The sequence below is a fragment of the Melitaea cinxia genome, chromosome 7, assembly GCF_905220565.1.
Source record: "Melitaea cinxia chromosome 7, ilMelCinx1.1, whole genome shotgun sequence".
Classification (NCBI taxonomy): Eukaryota; Metazoa; Arthropoda; class Insecta; order Lepidoptera; family Nymphalidae; genus Melitaea; species Melitaea cinxia.
The window spans coordinates 17,798,562-17,817,259 of NC_059400.1; the positions used below are offsets into that span (position 1 = coordinate 17,798,562).

The window sequence follows — 18,698 nt, forward strand, 5'->3', positions numbered from 1 at the left end:
AATCCTCATCCAGTGTACACCGGCAATCTTACGTAAATCGTCGGTCCAGCAGGCCGAAGGACATCTCACACTACGTTCGCTAACACGCGGTCTCCACTCCAGGACACCTCTGTCCCAACGGCCATCATTACTGCGAGACAGATGACCAGCCCACCGCCACTTCAACTTGCGAATTATATGGCCTATTTTGATTACTTTCTTTCTCTGTCGGATAGTCTAATTTCTGATCCTATCTTTCAGAAAGACCCCAAGCATAGCCCGTTCCATTGCCGTTGAGCAACTTGAAACTTGTGCACAAGTCATTTCGTCAGTGTCTACGTCTCGGCGTTGTATGTTAACATATAACACTTTAATTATAAGTAGTGAATGAAATGTGGTTCGAACACTTCATACGAAGTTCGTGTACCCAAGGTATATTTACGGTGCGACGCAACAAGATTGCATTTTGCTACGGCTTTTATTCACGAGGTAGTGTGTGGTAAAATCTTTATGTAATATTTGCAGGCGTGTGCGTGGTTTGTTTGTGTGTGTGGGCAAATTATTAGAATAGATAGATATAAAATTTAGTCACAAATTTATTCACTGAAGAATCAATTAAAACTTGTTGTTTATTGAGTTTCATTCCGTTTCAAACGTTCATTCATTTTGCGCAGCTAAGTTATTGAAATTAAAATTAAACGGGATATATTTAATAAGAAAAGATTAATTATTGATTGGATTATTACTAAATATTGTTACGAGAGTTTTACTATTACTTCATTAATTTAACTAAATTTAAGTTAAAAATGATATAAAAAAGCGAGTATGTTAATGCGTCTGCAGCTTCCTCCTAATGATTAGCAGGATATTAAAAATTAAAATGTTTTACACGAATCAAACAATAATAATTAAATCAATAAAACAACAAATTAACTCCTACTGTTTCTATCGGTACAGTATATGCTTTTTTTATGCTTATATTTTAAACTAGCTACCCGCCCCGGCTTCGCACGGTTCGAAAAACTATAAGTGTTCCTCTACTATATAATTATATTATGCACTAGCGACCCGCCCCGGCTTAGTACGGGCGCAATTCTGATACTAAATATATTACAGAATGTCTTTATTTATAGTGTGAAGCTAGCTTATAGCATGGTGATTTTTTTTTTTTTTTTTTATGTTACTAGGTCGGCAAACAAGCGTACTGCTCACCTGATGGTAAGCGATTACTGTAGCTTATAGACACCTGCAACACCAGAAGCATCGCAAGCGCGTTGCCGACCCAATCCCCAATCCCCCCAGGAGGATTAACATAATAACAACAACATTCAAATAAGCGTCGTTAGATTACACGTTGTTACAGAATGCGTTGAAGAAATAAAGGTTCACTGCTCGTTCCCCGTAAGTGATAGCGTGATAATATGTAGCCTATATGTTGACCCGTCTTCTTAATAATATAATATTTGTGCCAAATTTGAAGTAAATCCATGCAGTATTTTTTGAGTTTATCCCGGACATACATACAGACAAACAGACAAAAATTCTAAAAACTATATTTTTGGCTTCGGTGTCGATTGTAGATCACACCCCAAGTATTCTTTTAAAAAAATATTCAGTGTACAGTTTTGACTTTCCTACATTTTAAGATAAAAGCAAACTTACTAAACTTAATTAGATAATAGCGAATAATTTAAAATTTCTGACTTAATATAGGCTTACCTGAAGTCAAAGCTTAATAAGGAACTTTATGCGTTTTATTTAAACAATAACAAATAAATCAAAAAGAAGAAACATAAATAGTAAGTTCTAATTTTAAAGCCAGCAAAAATTGAAAATAAACTATATAAGATAGAAAGAGCAGACAGACAGCGGGAAGCGACTGTGTTTTATACTATGTAATGATAAACAGTATAAGTATGATGTAAAACGTCACTCACAGCGTCAGCGTAAGTTATTTCACTCATCTTTTAAGTAAAGAGTAAACTCAAAAAATACCAGTCACCGTTATATGTTCTGCTAGAAAAACAGCGTTTTTGGCAATAAATTTTGCTGTCAAAAATAATGGTGAGGAAGAAACCTAGGTAGCCTTTACCTTTTTTTTAAATGTTTTTATTGTATTACCTATTCTTTTGCTTATTGTATTGTTTTATTTTTTGTTATAATTTATTATATATATATTTTTTTTATTAATTAATTTTTATAATTTGTAAACTGTTACGAAAATATGGAGTTTTAATAAAATACTCGTTGAAATAAATTTCAATCATATTTTTTACTATAAGGTATAGATAACGCTTATCGTATCGTGTCGAATCGCATCGTGTTGTGTCGTGTCGTTTAGCGTCGTAATTCTTGCGACATACAGAATCAAACCTAAGTTATAATTAAGCGCTGACTCGACGCGGTCCAATCGTTTTCAGCAGCTGATTTGACGATTCAATGATCCGTATGATTATCTCCCTCATAAGCGATAAGAATATAGCGATTGATATCAACTTACAATGAAACTATATCGAATTTATAATGACGTTAATATTAGTAAGGTTCCATATCCAGTTTATAAGGTGATCATAATACAAAATGTTAGTAAGATAATTTCTATTTTTTTTAAGAATCTGCGGAGTTTCTTGCCGGTTTTTCACTGCATAATCTATATTCCAAACCGGTAAGAGTTTCACTGCGTTGAATAAAATACCTCGTAGGCTACTTTACAGAAGTATCACTTCTTCGTTGCATTTAATTCACAAACATTTTTTTAATTACGAATCCCTTTTGTACCGTTTGCTATTTGACCTTTGTAAATTAATTAAAATTCATCCTTGGATAGTTCAGAGCGTCCTGCAACTCGATCTTACGCTCTGACTATCTTACTGAAGAAATTTTCCTTCCATAGACTGTGAGTGAGGCTTCAGTTGTAAGTCGAGATTTATCGAAAGCAAAACAATTTACAAATTAATTAAACTCCATCAAGCAATAGTAGATTTTAAACGTAAATCCCTACTTAATATTATAAATTCGAAAGTGACTGATTGTCTGTGAGACTTTCATGCCTATTAAACGTATTATTAAACTGACGTCCTTCCATATATGTGTATTATAAAGTATAGTAGTAATACTACGTAACTTATAATCAACAAATTTGAAAAAAAATCCTAAAAGTCGTGGGAAAATTGATTATAAATAACCGACTTAGCTGTAAAGCTCAATTGACTCGGTCATTGACACGACACTAACGTACATACAACGGAAATTTTATTAATAATATTCAGCTCAGCTTACACTGCTGGACATAGACCTCCCCAAGTTTGCACCAAACATCTCGGTTTTCCGCAATCCTCATCCAGCCTACACCGGCAATCTTACATAGATCGTCGGTCCAACGGGCCGGAGGACGTCCCACACTGCGTTTGCCAAGACGCGGTCTCCACTCTAGGACCTGTCGCTCCAATGACCATCGGTCCTGCGGCACAGATGGCCAGCTCACTGGCACTTCAACTTGCTACAGTACTGACAGTAATTTGTGAGTTATACTAATATTGCGTATTTACCTGACTGTTTTTGGATTTAACTCCCTAAGAATCGATTTTTATGTAAGGCGCCTGGATTGAAAAAAAAAATCAATAGTAAAATCTACTGAACGAATGACCTCGTTGCGTTGTTGTCAACCTCATATCTCAAGATGGCGTTTAGACGTTTTCTAATAATGCCATCTGGTTCCGATAGATGGCGTTATTGGAATCATTTATTAACCACGGTATTAATATTCTTCTTATACTGTAAGCCTTTTTTGTGCCTGTTTAGACAGTCGATCTGAAGGAGTAAACTCCATTCGTGCGTTGAAGCTGACACGCAAACTTCTTTTTCGTCACCCACGTTGTATTACACTTTATAACTTTTTACTGGCTTCAATACAAACAAAACTCAAACAAAAATCAGGACTATTTTCAAGTCCGTTAAAAAATTGTATCACTTCTTCTTAACAAAACACGAAATATTGCATTTTGTCACTATGAAATTTTCAATTCTTGTGAAATCGGCGTATTCTCTAGAAAATAATGTACAAAAACAAAGAGGTAAAAAGGTTACAATGGTTTTCAAAGCCTTTTGTTGCGAGGCTATTGTTGCGAACGCGACGTTGTATTCTTAAGTGTTTTTTTAACCGAATTCCCAATATGAAATGTGATTTTTGACCCGGTCAGTGCTGTATTTAATGTTTACCTTATTTGTTATACTTTTCTTAAACAAATAATCATTAAAATTGAGGACTGGAATACTTTGTGAAACGGACTATTCAAGCCTTACAGTCCCACCTGCATAATTATACTCAAAGATGACTGAGATGAGTTACGATGCGACTCGATACGATGCGATACAGTGCGAGTGATACTTCGTGCAACGTAACGTAAGATTGTCATTTTGTCTCTCATATAAGGCACCGGACAATACATTAGGTATTACAACACAAAAAAAATTATAGTCAAATCGTATTTTAACTTTCGAGATCAGCACTTTTACTTGTTGTATTAACGATTACCAATGAATTGGAGATTAGTTTTAATCTTAGTATTCGTGATATCAAACGGCAATAGCGAATATTATTTGCTTCAGATGACACATTATATGTTATACACGCCCAGCGTTATTTACTGTACGTACTCAGAGGAGCACTTAAGGGGCTACCCGGCCGAATTTACTGTTTTTACATTCCTTATAGTATGCTTGAACGTTGAATAAACAATAAAGTTCTAAAGACAATATTTTAGCTTGATAATTGATCTGTAATTGTGTCTACTGATATATTGAAAAACTTACCTTATCACGAGAAAATGAATTTTTCGTGAACGCTTTTCTCGGTCTAAAATCCGTATAAACTCGCTAATTATGCAACGCATAGACATGAAACTTTAACCAGTAGTGAATAATGCATTACTCTTCAATACTGTCTGCCAATTTTTCAATTAAATAGATAATTTTTGAGAAATCTGTAATATTGAATTTCGTAAGTAAACCGGGCAAGCGGGTGTCTGCGCGGGCGACGAGGAGCATTCGCCTCTCGGCCGTTGTATGAGGAGCTTGTGTCGTTTGATGCGACGCGCGCGCATTTATTGTTTATTATTTTATTTTTATTGACCCCACAATTTTGACATTTGTGTGATAGGACACTGTAGACACTTTAGTTTTACAAGTGAACGAAAGGACGCATTTACTTATTTGCTTGTGCAAATACTGTTTATTTAGTTTTATAAGCGAGCGAAAGGACGAAATAACTACCTATTTGTTTACTTGTGCAAATTGAATATGCCGAAAGTTTCAAAAGTAAAATGATATCAGCAACAAAGGCTCACGGAAATAAAAATCGCAGTGTAAGTACTTAATTACGTACTGATTTTTTATCGTAATTTTATATTGTATTGTAAGTTTATTACAATACTATAAAACGTATTAATAAAATTAATATAATATCAATTACGCTGAACAATTTATGCGCATAGGAAAATTTACAATATAAATAATCATCTTATTATTTTATTTACAGAGCTCAAAGAAAAAGACAGGTACTACAACAACTCGATGGAAATATAGAAAAGATTTAACTTCAGAAAATTGTCAACTTCGAACTTGCGATGTCACACAGTAAGTAAAATAGGCTAAGAGTCACACCGCATTATTAGACACTTCCTGACTGGGCTTTGCGGACTTGGTGCGGTTATAAAAAAAGTAAATCGTTATGTGAACCCGACTGCTTAAATCGCTGTGAGTGATTTAAAATCAAGTCCAGTACTCAGTATAGGAATCTAGATTGAGTACTGGACTTGTTTATCTTTCTTTTCAGTTTTTATGCAGTCGGTTTTTATTTATTTCTTTTAATTTCCTTTTTTTACTTAGGATTAGTTTAAATGAAAAATGATTACCTAGCCAGGAAGTGACATTTTAATCGTAGGCATCGATTACGTAATAGTATAAGTTTTGTGTGTTATATGTATGTGTGTATGTAATTAAGTATGTATGTATGTATGTATGTTATATTGTGTATTCTTTTTGTCTTTATTCATACTATCTAATGAAATGACAGACCTACTTATAATCGACGAATAAAGTATTTGTATATGTATATTATTTATGAATGTATGTTTTAGTGTGTCAAACATACCTATATAGTACCAAAAAAAAAAAAATGCAGCAATAAGTGTACTAGTATTTGTTTGCGTGGATGTGTGTGTAGATATGTGTCTTTGTGTTATCTTAATTCAATGTGTACAAAATGTAAAATATGTTATTATCTTAGTAAATGTATATTTTTTTCTAGGACTACCTTCAAAAAAGTGCCACAAGGTCTAGATTTAATTACGCCTATGGCACATAAGAATAAGTTTGCAGAGTCAACTAATGGGTTTAATTCAACCTATTGTCAGGGATTAGAAAGTGAAGAAAAAGAGGTATTTCCATTTTAGTTATCACTGTATTATTTTACCTTTCACATTTTCTTTCTGGTAAACAAATAAAATATGTGTTCAACTTTTTGTTCTCGATTCAGTTATTTTTTTAATTTCAGTATACTGTTACTACGGAACCGGAAGAAATTATATCCGATAAACACGTCGGAAGGAAGATTGTGGCCATATCTCAATTCACGCAAAAAATTACTCAACTTTTGTAAACATGGCCATCTAGCGTATTCATCGAATGATATAATACTAACAGGAGAAAATCAAAATAGTCTGATATCATTATTTACTTTTCAGTGTAAAATGTATAACGTAACTCTTACAATCGAAAATGATATCTGTGAAGACAATTATTTAAATTTGAATGCATGTGCAGTAGCTGGTACCATCGCAATAGGATGTGGCCGGTCACAACTTGAAGAAGTGTTGTCAGCTATAAATTTGCCTAGTTTCACTGAAAATACATACGACCACAATCACAAGGTTATTGGCAAACATCGTCATCTCATTGAGGTGAAATGTCCCATTACAGCGCATAGAATCGGCATAGACGAAGCTATTAGGAAGAAAAAAAATAACCGTCTGGAAAATAAATAAGAATGGTCAATACCACATTAACAAAAATTGGTATTACCAAATTCAAGGTCAATTACATGTAACACAAAGCAAAAAATGTATATATGCGGTATGGGGCAGTGAAAATGAATCCCTTAGAATCGAAATTATTAATAAAGACGATAATTTTTGGCAGAAGGAAATAAAACAAAAGTTGACAAAATTCTATATTGACTGCATACTTCCAGAACTGATTGATCCGAACACATTATTTAAGAAATATACTCAAATAAAAGCAAAAATGTAACCGATTCATATTTAAAAATAAAAATCACAATTTTAAATCAATGAGTGTATGTTTAATCATGTGTACTCAATATAATAATTGTGTTTGCAGGCAAACGAAAAAAAAACCGACTTCAGTTATATCGACAAGTAATAAAACGCAGGTAGACAAAAAATTAGTCAAGTAAATACGCATTATCAAAGATTACTCCAAAAGTTGTAATCAGATCTCGATGAAATTTAAATGTGACCACATGATAAACATCGGCTTTCGATTAAATCAAAAATTGTCAAAATCGGTACACTAAAAAGTTATGCGGATTTTCGAGTTTTCCTCGATTTCTCTGGGATCCCATCATCAGATCCTAGTTTACTTATCATGGTACCACACCTAAGATATCTCCTTTCCAACAAAAAAAAAGAATTATCAAAATCGGTCGATAAACGACGAAGTTATCCCCGAACATACATAAACAAATATATACGGTCCTCCTCCTTTTTTGAAGTCGGTTAAAAACAGTAGGATTTTTTTTAATTTATTCGGCCCGCTGACTAGTGGTCTCTTTACAATCGACTATTCGGCTAGTCGGCCAAAGCTATAATCAGCACATCTATACTAATTAAATTACTTACCAACAAATAGATATCCAGGTATTTCTTTTTAGTCCATCTCTAATTGCAAATTAACTCTGTAGCGTATTTAAATAATTTGCAAAGTTAGTATTCACATATATTTCAAAGTGAATAAATAAAATATATTTAGGTATTTTAATCTGTTTGCGTTATCAACTCTCGGCCTATAAAATCGATTGATGACTGCGTGTTGTAATAATACGCAACAAATCCGCTAGATGTCGTATTTTTCCTCACGCGCTTAAATACGTAAAAGTTGTCAGGTGAAGAGCGGGAAGGGGGCGGTCAAGCGAGTTGAAACGCGCGAGGTCATTCAGATAGGGTACGCCCTTAACGAGAATAGCATGTTGCATACCAATTGTGAAGCTCTTACGTTATTAACAGTTTCGCTCAAGACGGCCATTGTTATTAAGTACCGTTTTAATTAAATTAGCAATAACAAAACGCTTAGTATTAATATCAATTGTGCTAATTAGTATTTGATATTAATTGCACTGAAAGCTTATTTTATGTACCAATAGATGGCGTTACGTATCCTTATATTATGCAATGATTTTTTTTTGAAGTATTACTTTTTAACGCACCCTTGACTTGGGAAGTGGCTACGGTAGTAAACAATATATAGCAACCCCCTCTCTTCCCATGAATGTCGTAAAAGGCGACTAAGGGATAACACAGTTCCAAGCCCAACTTGGAACTTAAAAAGCCGACCGATGGTGGGATAACCATCCAACTGTTGGCTTTGAAAAACACAGGCCGAAGACGGGCAGCAACGTCTTCGGTACGACAAAGCCAGCCCTGCGGTCACAAACCCGCCTGCCCAGCGTGGTTAATATGGTCAAAACACATGAGTTCGCACCATTTTTGGCGTAAGCTTGTGGAGACGTATATCCAGCAATGGACTGCGATAGGCTGAAGTGAGTGAGTGACTTGGGGAGTAGGCTGGTGAATGCGTGACGCGTGATAGCGTTACGAAAAAGTTGATCAAGCGAGGCGAACAGAGCAAGAGAGAGAGAGGTGCTAGCACACATTTTCTTCCTCTCTTTCTCCCATAGCCAGTTACGTTTCGTATATCTAAGACCTATTGCTAAAGAAGTTTTACTTCAGTCGTGTGCTCTAAAGTACACTCGTTTTTTGATCTATTAATGTGATATTTCTTCTTATGATTAACGAATAGCGAAGAAAGGGTATCTCGCATATATCAGGAACTTTCCTACATTTCAGATTCAATAAAATAATCTGTTTGCATATACTTAATAAAAAGTCTATTTATTTATTTATTCTTACTGTACACCAAAATACAGACACATATAAAGAAAGATACAATACAAGACGTACAAAGGCGATCTTATCGCTGAATAGCGATTTCTTCCAGATAACCTTTGGGTACTGGACACGATACAGTAGCAGCGGTGAGAAGTGTGCCCAAATTAAGGAGGAAAAATCAATAATAAATAGATAAAAACTACGATATGATAGACTTACATAATTATTAAAGAAAAAAAAACATATAAATAAGTAAATATTTTAGTGTATAATATATAATATACATATACACACATATACATACATACATATATACATACACATATAAAAATATATAAATATATACACAAAAACATAAATATATACAATAGTATATATAGTCTATTTTATTAGAACAGTTAACATGGTATGATATTCTGTTACTCTGGCTTTGCTAACTATATAAATTTAAGCGAAATATTACATGAAATATACGTACATACATACATACATCATTTACTCTCCAAATTAATATATCTTAAAAGGTCGTCATATAATACATTTAAAATATTTATTTATTTACGAAACCAACAGATTATAAATTCAATTTTTATCATATAGCATACAACCTTTCACTAAAGTTAACAAATTTGTATTATATATATAGTTGAGTTAATAAAGAAAACAACAGTCACAATAACTACATTCCAATCAACAAAAAATACTTACAATAGTATTTCGATGTTGGGACACAGTTAACTAACACCTAGTAATACGCATACATAAATAACATATGTAAAAGAGGTCTTACACATCATACGCATACAAATACATATATATACTTATAGTTTATACTTTGTTATGGCGACTCTGATAGTATTTTAAGCTTTAAAACTTTCCTTACAACCCTTAAATGTGATTACATTTCCTGTATTAATAAAGTTTATTATAGTTTCGGCTGGCAATAGGAAAATGTTTTTAAGACATGATAAATGTGTTACATATTGAAACTAAAATGTCAGCATAATTGGAAAAAAAATGTACTAAAATCCGACGCTAAATTTTTTTCATTTTAACGTACAATTTTGCCAATTTATACAAAAATTCAAGTTTGGTATACAAAGTATAGCAAAACGAGTGTCGCCATATTGCCGCTAATAGTCGCGAATGAAAGAAAAGATTTGCTTTTGTCTTTTTTGCCCTACCCTATTGGTACCCTACAAATACATTTCTAGATGTTGCATAGCCTGTATAATGTTACCACTTGATATATTTTTTTAAAAAAATTATGTAGTTTTTTTAGTTAGTATCGTGGCGTCATTTTTATTTTACATCACAAAGCTGGTGTAGAAGCTTACGTTTCACTTGATAATACGCGATTACAGACTTTGATGTGTCAGCTTGGTCCTAAACTATAAAAAAAAAGAAAAAAATCATATTTTTAGATTTTGTTGAGATGTAGGTGTTTTAAAATGATGTGTTATACATATGAGGAAGTCTCGGTAACATCGAGTTATTAAAATAGTTCGAATACAGTTGTGGAATTTCTAACGTGATTAAATTACGAGTTCGATATTTAGCGATTCGAAAAATTATTTTGAATTATTTGAATATTTAAAGAGAACCAAGATATATTTGAACAAAAAAAAAATTTCATTATTTTTGATGCTCGATTTGAATTAATTCATTTTGAGGATAAATATAGACAAATATAACACCGGTTACTTATGATACATACAAAGAGAAAAAAAGAGAAAAAAATGACGATTCAAGTGTGCTTTTGAAGCCTATTTAAGTTTTTTTTTTAAATATAGGTATCCTTCATCTACACGGAAAAAGAAGCCTATGCTCTAATGAAACAGTAAGAGTTTCCACATTATTATAATTAGATTAATTGTGATTCCACGGAGTTGTTTCACGATATAAGCTTAACAATACTTTATTTTCATTTCTTAGAACAGCAAAATTAATTGCTCAATATCAATTTATTATAAGCGACATAAAAGAGGGATAAGCGTTGCCGTAGCATAAGACTGGTTTTATATGGAAATCGTACTGCAGCGCTTAATCTGCTTAGCTGAATGCGTTATTAGTAATTTCAAAGCAAAAGATTGCTGCTCCGCTCCCATTAGCTGGGAGTAGAATGCATATTTATTTAAAATTCTTTTTTATTAGTCGGCTTAAAAATATTTTATAAATGAAGATGTTATTTCATTTTTTGTAAACAGAAAACGAGTCTGCTTCAGACCACATGACTGAAGTAAAGCTTCTTTCCCTCTCAACTTTCTTTCGACTCGCTCGATCACCCTTTTCGTAACGTTCTCGTCACGCACTCACCAGTTTATTCCCCAAGTAAAGCGCGCGTAAAATATATTCCAACCATACTTTATAGGAAATATATAATGTCGCGTTATTTTTGTAACGTAATATGATATTTCAAGTCGACAATTGTCGAATCAAATATTTATATTTGTTCATCTTTTGGCCTTGGTGTCTATTCTTAGGGATTACGCTGTGCTCGGAGACGGAACATGTAAGGTTATGAGTATATATACATAGCAAAGAAAGAAAAATATTAACAATATATTCATTAGGTACAAAGGCTTTAAGGATTACTAGGCTTTATCGCTAAAAAACGATCTCTTCCAGGCAACCTTAGGGCAAAGGAAATAGTCTACCTTCAGCATAGGTGTACAAGCGGTGGTGTAGGTGACATACAGACAGACATTTATTTTTATATATAGATTTCTAGAAATCAAATTCGGAAAACATTACGAAAAGTATTTATATAAAAAAAAATCAGTAAGTTAAAATTATTCATCGAAACGTTTCTCAGTACGTGTGCTGTATAAATAAATACAAATTGGACATCGTTCTTTCACGAGCCATAAAATAATGAACCGCCGGGAGAAGGCGTCGCTTCGTTAATCTTCGCGACGCCTCCGATCCCGCGACCCGTCGTAAAATATCCACACTTGATACCTAGGTTGTTGCTGTTAATTTTGTCGACCATGTCCCGCTTAATTTATTATACATGAATTTTATTTATAACTGAATCTTATGTCTGTAATAATCTATACTAATACTCGCTGACTCGGCAAACGTTGTCTTGCTGCTAAACGCTATTTAAAAATAGTGGTTGGTGGTAGAAGGATGAAAATTTAGGGTTGTATGTATTTTTTAACGCCAAATCATAATAAAATAAAAAATAAATAATTTATCTAAAAATTAAAAAAAAATTAGCTATTTTTCTGCTGTGCCCTACCTCAGTTGAGACCTGCCCAATATGCATACAAAATTTCATGAGAATCGATCAAGCCGTTTCAGAGGAGTTTAACTACAAACACCGCGACACGAGAATTTTATATATTAGATTATATAGAGTTAAAGTTTCTAACTTTGTTTGTTTGTGGGGGTAATCTTTGCAAATAATGATCCGATCACGAAAATTCTTTTACTAGCAGAAACCTACACTATTCAGGAGTGATATAGGCTATATTTTATTGTTGTTTAACAAAAAAATCAGTGAAAAGTAATAGTATATGTAAATCAACTTGGAGATGTGCGAGCGAGATGAGAACTTTACTATATATTTGCATCACAAAAATAAAATTAACGCCCAACGAAGTAGGCAGGGGTCGGCTAGAAGTCACATAAAATAAATTACAACATCTACTTTTTTCTCTAGACTTTAAAAACGTTAATTCCAAAACAACAGATTTAAAAAAATGTTTACTTTAATTCTGGCCTTCACTGACACTATTGAAATAAAATTTAAAAAAGTCACATGGCTATAAATTTCGAGAAATGTAGTCACAAATCATGTTACTCCACTCAGGATTTGCTAACTCCGTTAAGACCGTTAACGCTGATCTTCCGTCAGACGGAAGTTTACGATGAAGTGTCAATATTCATAAGAATATTAATTATTCATAATAATATAGGAGGGTACATTTTATACTGTATCTTTTACGGTGGTTTATCATTAAGTATTCACGTTTTCATGTTGAATAACTTTACTCGTTACGTGTTACTAAAAATTTAAATAAATACAAATTTTCTGTTTTATAACAAAATTCATCCAGTCTTATTACAGTTTATGAGTCTATAGTTGTATGAGAAACTCGAAAATGAAAAATAATTAACTTCAAACACATCGACAAGTAATACGACCCAGTAGTAGCTATCGCTAAAACAGTCAATTAAAAACGCATTATTAGAAATAACTTAAAAGATACTCGTCATCATTTCAGCCTATCACAGTCCACTGCTAGACATAGGCCTCCACAAGTTCACGCCAAAAATGTCGTGAACCCATGTGTGTTGTCCATAGTCACCACGCTGGGCAGGCGGGTTGGTGACCGCAGGGCTGGCTTTGTCGCACCGAAGACGCTGCTGCCCGTCTACGGCCTGTGTATTTCATTGCCAGTAGTTATGTGGTTATCCCGCCATCGATCGGCTTTTTAAGTTTCAAGGTGGTAGTGGAACTGTGTTATCCCTTACGACACCCACGGGAAGAGAGGGGGTGGCTATATTCTTCATTGCCGTAACCACACAGCAATACTTGTCATATCTCGATAAAAATTTAAATAGGGGGTCCTATTACAAGCACTCAGCTTTTGATTTAAAAAAAAATCGTCAAAATCAGTACACCCAGTAAAAGTTATGTTACACACATAAACAAATACAGTCGAATTGTGATTCTCCTACAATTGAAGTCGATTAATGAAATGATAACATTTTGACGACATAATGAGAATACTCGAGAAAGTCGAAAATACATAACTTGTTATCTAAAATAGAATAAAAACGATAAAAAAATTTACTGCTATCTTATGTAGATTGTTTAGTTTATGAGATATTGGGTGGTTTTATATGAAGGAAATTTTATACAAATACATAAGTAAAGCAGAATGAAATACAAATATATATAATATACACTGGTCCACCAGAAATAGTGCAAGTAAAAATAAAATAGTAGGATAAGTAAACAAACATTTACTCTTTCTATTGTGTTAGACATCACTGTTTAGTACGGGTTTCTGAACGCATGGAAACTGATTTCATCTTACGTCCTTGCTTACGTCACTTCCACATACGGGTGGTCACACTAGTTATAACTATTCATTTTATATACCACTAAATGAAGTACTGGTACAGTAAAATGTATATTATTTGATAGTTAAACGTCAAGATACATAATATCATTGATAGTTATATTAATACACTAAAGTTAAGACGTTTGCCTTCCTTTTTAGAAAAACCTACCAATTACTCCACATAAATTATATGTATATCATTTTATAGACAATTGCTTGCTCTACCGACATTCTCAAATAAAAAATGTGCTTTTGTTTTTATTGTTGTGAATTGATTAATTATTAAATTTATATTAATTAATATAATATAGGGCTTTAATTTTGAAACAACGTCAACATGATTGACGGTCGGTAATTGTTGTAGTTATTTAGTGCGAATTATACGCACGGGTATTGCATAGGTACATGTCAACATAACTTATCATTTATTGACTACAAATCATTCATTATATTTCCATATTTGTGTTTAATCTTTTCCCCTCTTTTTAAATATATTATCTTGACAAGCGTACGTTTAGCAAATTTATAATAAACAAATTGCACTTTCAACGCCCCCACGGCCTATCACTGGATGTCTGTGAGGTAAATAAGAAATAAGAAAAGGCGCAAATCGAGGACACGATAAGTACTGAGTCGTAAAGCACAGGAAGGAAACGACTTTATGTCAGAAATAAAATCTTTATTTCATACAAGTAAAGTGTGTATTTATAAATAAATACTTAGACATTCATTTTCATAGCTAATTATCATTACCTAGGTTCATGACCACGGTCCGGTTTGTGTCCATACACGATTTTGGCTATTCGTCTCGTCCTATTAAAATATAGCCTATGTCATTAATAAGGTAGCAATCTCATAATACCGACCGATGGCGGGATAACCATCCAACTGCTGGCTTCGAAATACACAGGTCGAAAACGGACAGCAGCGTCTTCGGTGCGACAAAGCTAGCACTGCGGTTAACAACCCGCCTGCTCAGCGCGGTGACTATGGGCAAAACACATGAGTTCACGCCATTTTTTTCGTGAACTTGTGGAGGCCTATGTCCTGGACTAGTGGACTGCGAAAGGCTGCTGTGATGATGATGATGATGATGATGAATCTCATAATGTAACAATTTCATAAATTCAGTTGTTTTCGGGCTTATCCATTACAAACCATATATGAATAATCGAAGCAGATTGATAAATTAATGTCGATTAAAATTGTAATCTCTTTATCCATATAGAGATTGTACGTTCAGATTTCTTAAAAAAAGTAAAATTTATGCAAACTTGCGTTATTACTACGAGTATTCTTTGATATTTATTTCCTTTATTAATAATGTAGGTGTAATTTGTAGTTGTAAAAGTGGTCAGTGGGGTTATAATAAAGAACTATCTGTGAAGTATTTCCTGTAATGGTACATTAATTTCAAAATTACACGTTCAACAGGAACTTAGGTTTCGTGTAACTAACGAGTTTCCTTCCGGCATTCGCTCTTTGAAATTTAAATAACAGTGCAATGATAGTGAAAATTTATTCGTCTCGTTCCTTTTTTGAATTAACTTCTAACTCCATTAAAAACTTTAGATTCTTTGTCATTGCCTACGTTGTATTTATACTGACTCACTTACTCTTGAGGAGGTGTGAGCGAATAATTTGTCTTCTGTGTTTTTGTGTGTTTGCATAATAATAATATATAACAAGGGCACAAATTTAAAAAAAAGTACGGGCATGCAATTCACACATGGAAGAAGTTAAAAGTTTGAAACGTCGTAGGAGGGTAGTTCATTGCGATTTGTATTGTCGACGATGTTCATGGCCTTGTGAAAAAGTCGTAAGCGCCATACAAAGCGCGTCGCTTATCCGTTTTGAGTTGCAATATATTCTATCTCATTCTCTCTTATACATTTATGTGTTTCTTTCTCGTTCGTCGTCTGGCGTATTTCGGTTTCATTGAGTTTCGAATCACAACGATTCCAAAGAGCTTTCATTTCAAAAATGATAACCTGTAATTTAATTGTTTTGAATAAAATTGGTAGTAAGGTGATTTAATCATTGTGGTAGATTAGTGGTAGTGGTACGACTATAAAAAAAAACCGCGAACCATGTAATATTTTGTTAAAAAAAATTAATTAATTTACAAATAGATGATTTAACGTAAGAGGGATATGATTTTTTTAATCTAACAATTAGACCCTGTAATTTTCGCACTGCAACACCTAAAAAAGGAAACATTTCAGTATTAAAATGTCAAGATGTACTGAAAAATAAATTGTCCACAATACTATCTTTAGCAGCTGTCATTTCAAACTACTATTTTCTCACTATAATCATTTCAACAATGGCAATAGTAGAGTGAATTGTTGGAAATGAATTTTAACTGAGGTAGGGCACAGCAGGAATTTCCTGCTTAAAATATGGAGCAGCCCGACTGGGGTAGTACCTCGACCTTACAGAAGATCACAGCAAAATAATACTGTTTTCAAGCAGTATTGTGTTCCTGTTGGTGAGTAAGGTGACCAGAGCTCCTGGGGGATTGGGGTTTGGGTCGGCAACGCGCTTGCGATGCTTCTGGTGTTGCAGGTGTCTATAGGTTGCGGTAGTCGCTTACCATCAGGTGAGCCGTACGCTTGTTTGCCGACCTAGTGACATAAAAAATAAAAAAAATGAATTCTTCAATCGTTCAAGTTGGCATCATTGGTAGATAGTTGGCAACACTAGAGACACATGTTGGGTTTCTACATTCGTTATAATGTTGTTTTAATTTCAACCTAAAAGATCATAGTTTCTAATCAGAGTATTTGTTATCTACCTATACTTTAGAGAAAATCAGTTTTGTTATGAGAATCTGACAAAAATTCTTGATCTGATATTTATCAACTAAATCTCAGTGGAATTCGGCAAATAAAGTTTCAAACCTTAGTTTATATTCAACCACTTTCCTCTATGGGGAAAAAAGATGCTTTCCCTTCTGTAGAATGACATATTGTCACCATTTAGATGAGTAAAGTTAAAGGATAAGTGTCATTTGATTTACATTCCCTCGTGGATATTTCTGTTGATCACTTCAAAGAAATCCACTTTCAGAATATTGGAAAGTATGCATCAAGGATATTATGCAATAAATATCACTAACTTCTATGACAAAACTTGAGGTAAAGCCAAAGAAGCTCAAGAATCTTTCCACTACATGTGAACTAGTTCGCACGCATGCTCTGTTTGAGTGGAGGAAAGTTCACAATTACTAACTCAAATTCTCAAAAGCACAAGTAGCGTTTATCGCTTTTATAAATTAAGTTTCTCAAAACACAAACTCTGCGGTCACCAACCCTACGTCGTGGTGACTATGGGCAAAACACATGAGCTCACGCCATTTTTGGCGCGAACTTGTGGAGGCCTATGTCCAGCAGTGGACTGAGATAGGCTGAACTGACTGACTGAAACACAAAAAGGAATATTTTAGTTTTCTATCTTTGTTGAATACAATATTCTTATTTACTTAGTAACTTACTAATGCGCGTAATCAATTATAAATTTTAGAGCTTAGGTAACTAGTACAAAAATTATGTGCGTATTTGCAACGCGCTTGTGACGTACCTGATGTAAAAGGCAACTTGACACTACGATACCATATCTATACAAATAAATAAAATTGGAGTTTATATTTGTAATATTAAAATAACTGCTTTTTACTAAATACTAATAATAAATTAGTTGTATGCACGGTACATATACCAAAATAACGTTTTTTTAAAACTGTCTGTCTGTCTGTCTGTATGTTCCGGCTAATCTCTGAAACGGCTGCAACGATTTTGTCGGGACTTTTACTGGCAGATAGCTGAGGTAGTAAGGAATAACTTAAGCTACTATTATTTTAGAAATGTATTTATTTTATAACTCTGCGAACTGAGCAATAACTTTTTTGTTAAATTCCACGTTGACGAAGTCGCAGGCACAGCTAGTAATATATATATGATATGTTTAACATCAAGCTAACCGTACGCTTGTTCGACATTCTATTCTAATATAATTATGAAAAAATAGATTATTCTACTTTATCCTAACTGCTTACTTTGAATAATTTTGTTCATTATTAACTGTCTATAATAATTGTTTTTGCTCGCAAACGAAAATGAACCGTCTTTAATTACATCGACCAGTAATACAAAGTAGGTAGACGAAAACATAGTCAAGCAAATACGCATTTTTAGACATAGCTCAAAAAGTTCTTAACAGATCTCAATCAAATTCAAATGGAACCGCATGACAAGCACCACCGCTCGGTTAAAAAAATCATCGAAATCGGTCCATCGATAAAAAAATGCAGTAAAATTGAGAAATTCTTTTTTGGAAGTCGGTTAAATAAGAACTGATAGGAACCGTCACAAAATGAAATAACTAGGTAACTCTTACGAAGAACTGTCCATGTTAACCATACGTAACTTGAACTAAGCTGTCAAGTTATGCAAGT

General features: G+C 33.5%; 1 long non-coding RNA gene across 1 annotated transcript; it reads left to right on the forward strand.

Moving 5' to 3' along the window:
* Window positions 1–4,829: 4,829 nt before the first annotated feature.
* LOC123654849 lies at window positions 4,830–5,614 on the forward strand. Its single transcript, XR_006743279.1, has 2 exons — window positions 4,830–5,342; window positions 5,516–5,614. It is a non-coding gene; the product is annotated as an uncharacterized LOC123654849 (long non-coding RNA).
* The last annotated feature ends 13,084 nt before the right edge of the window (window positions 5,615–18,698 follow it).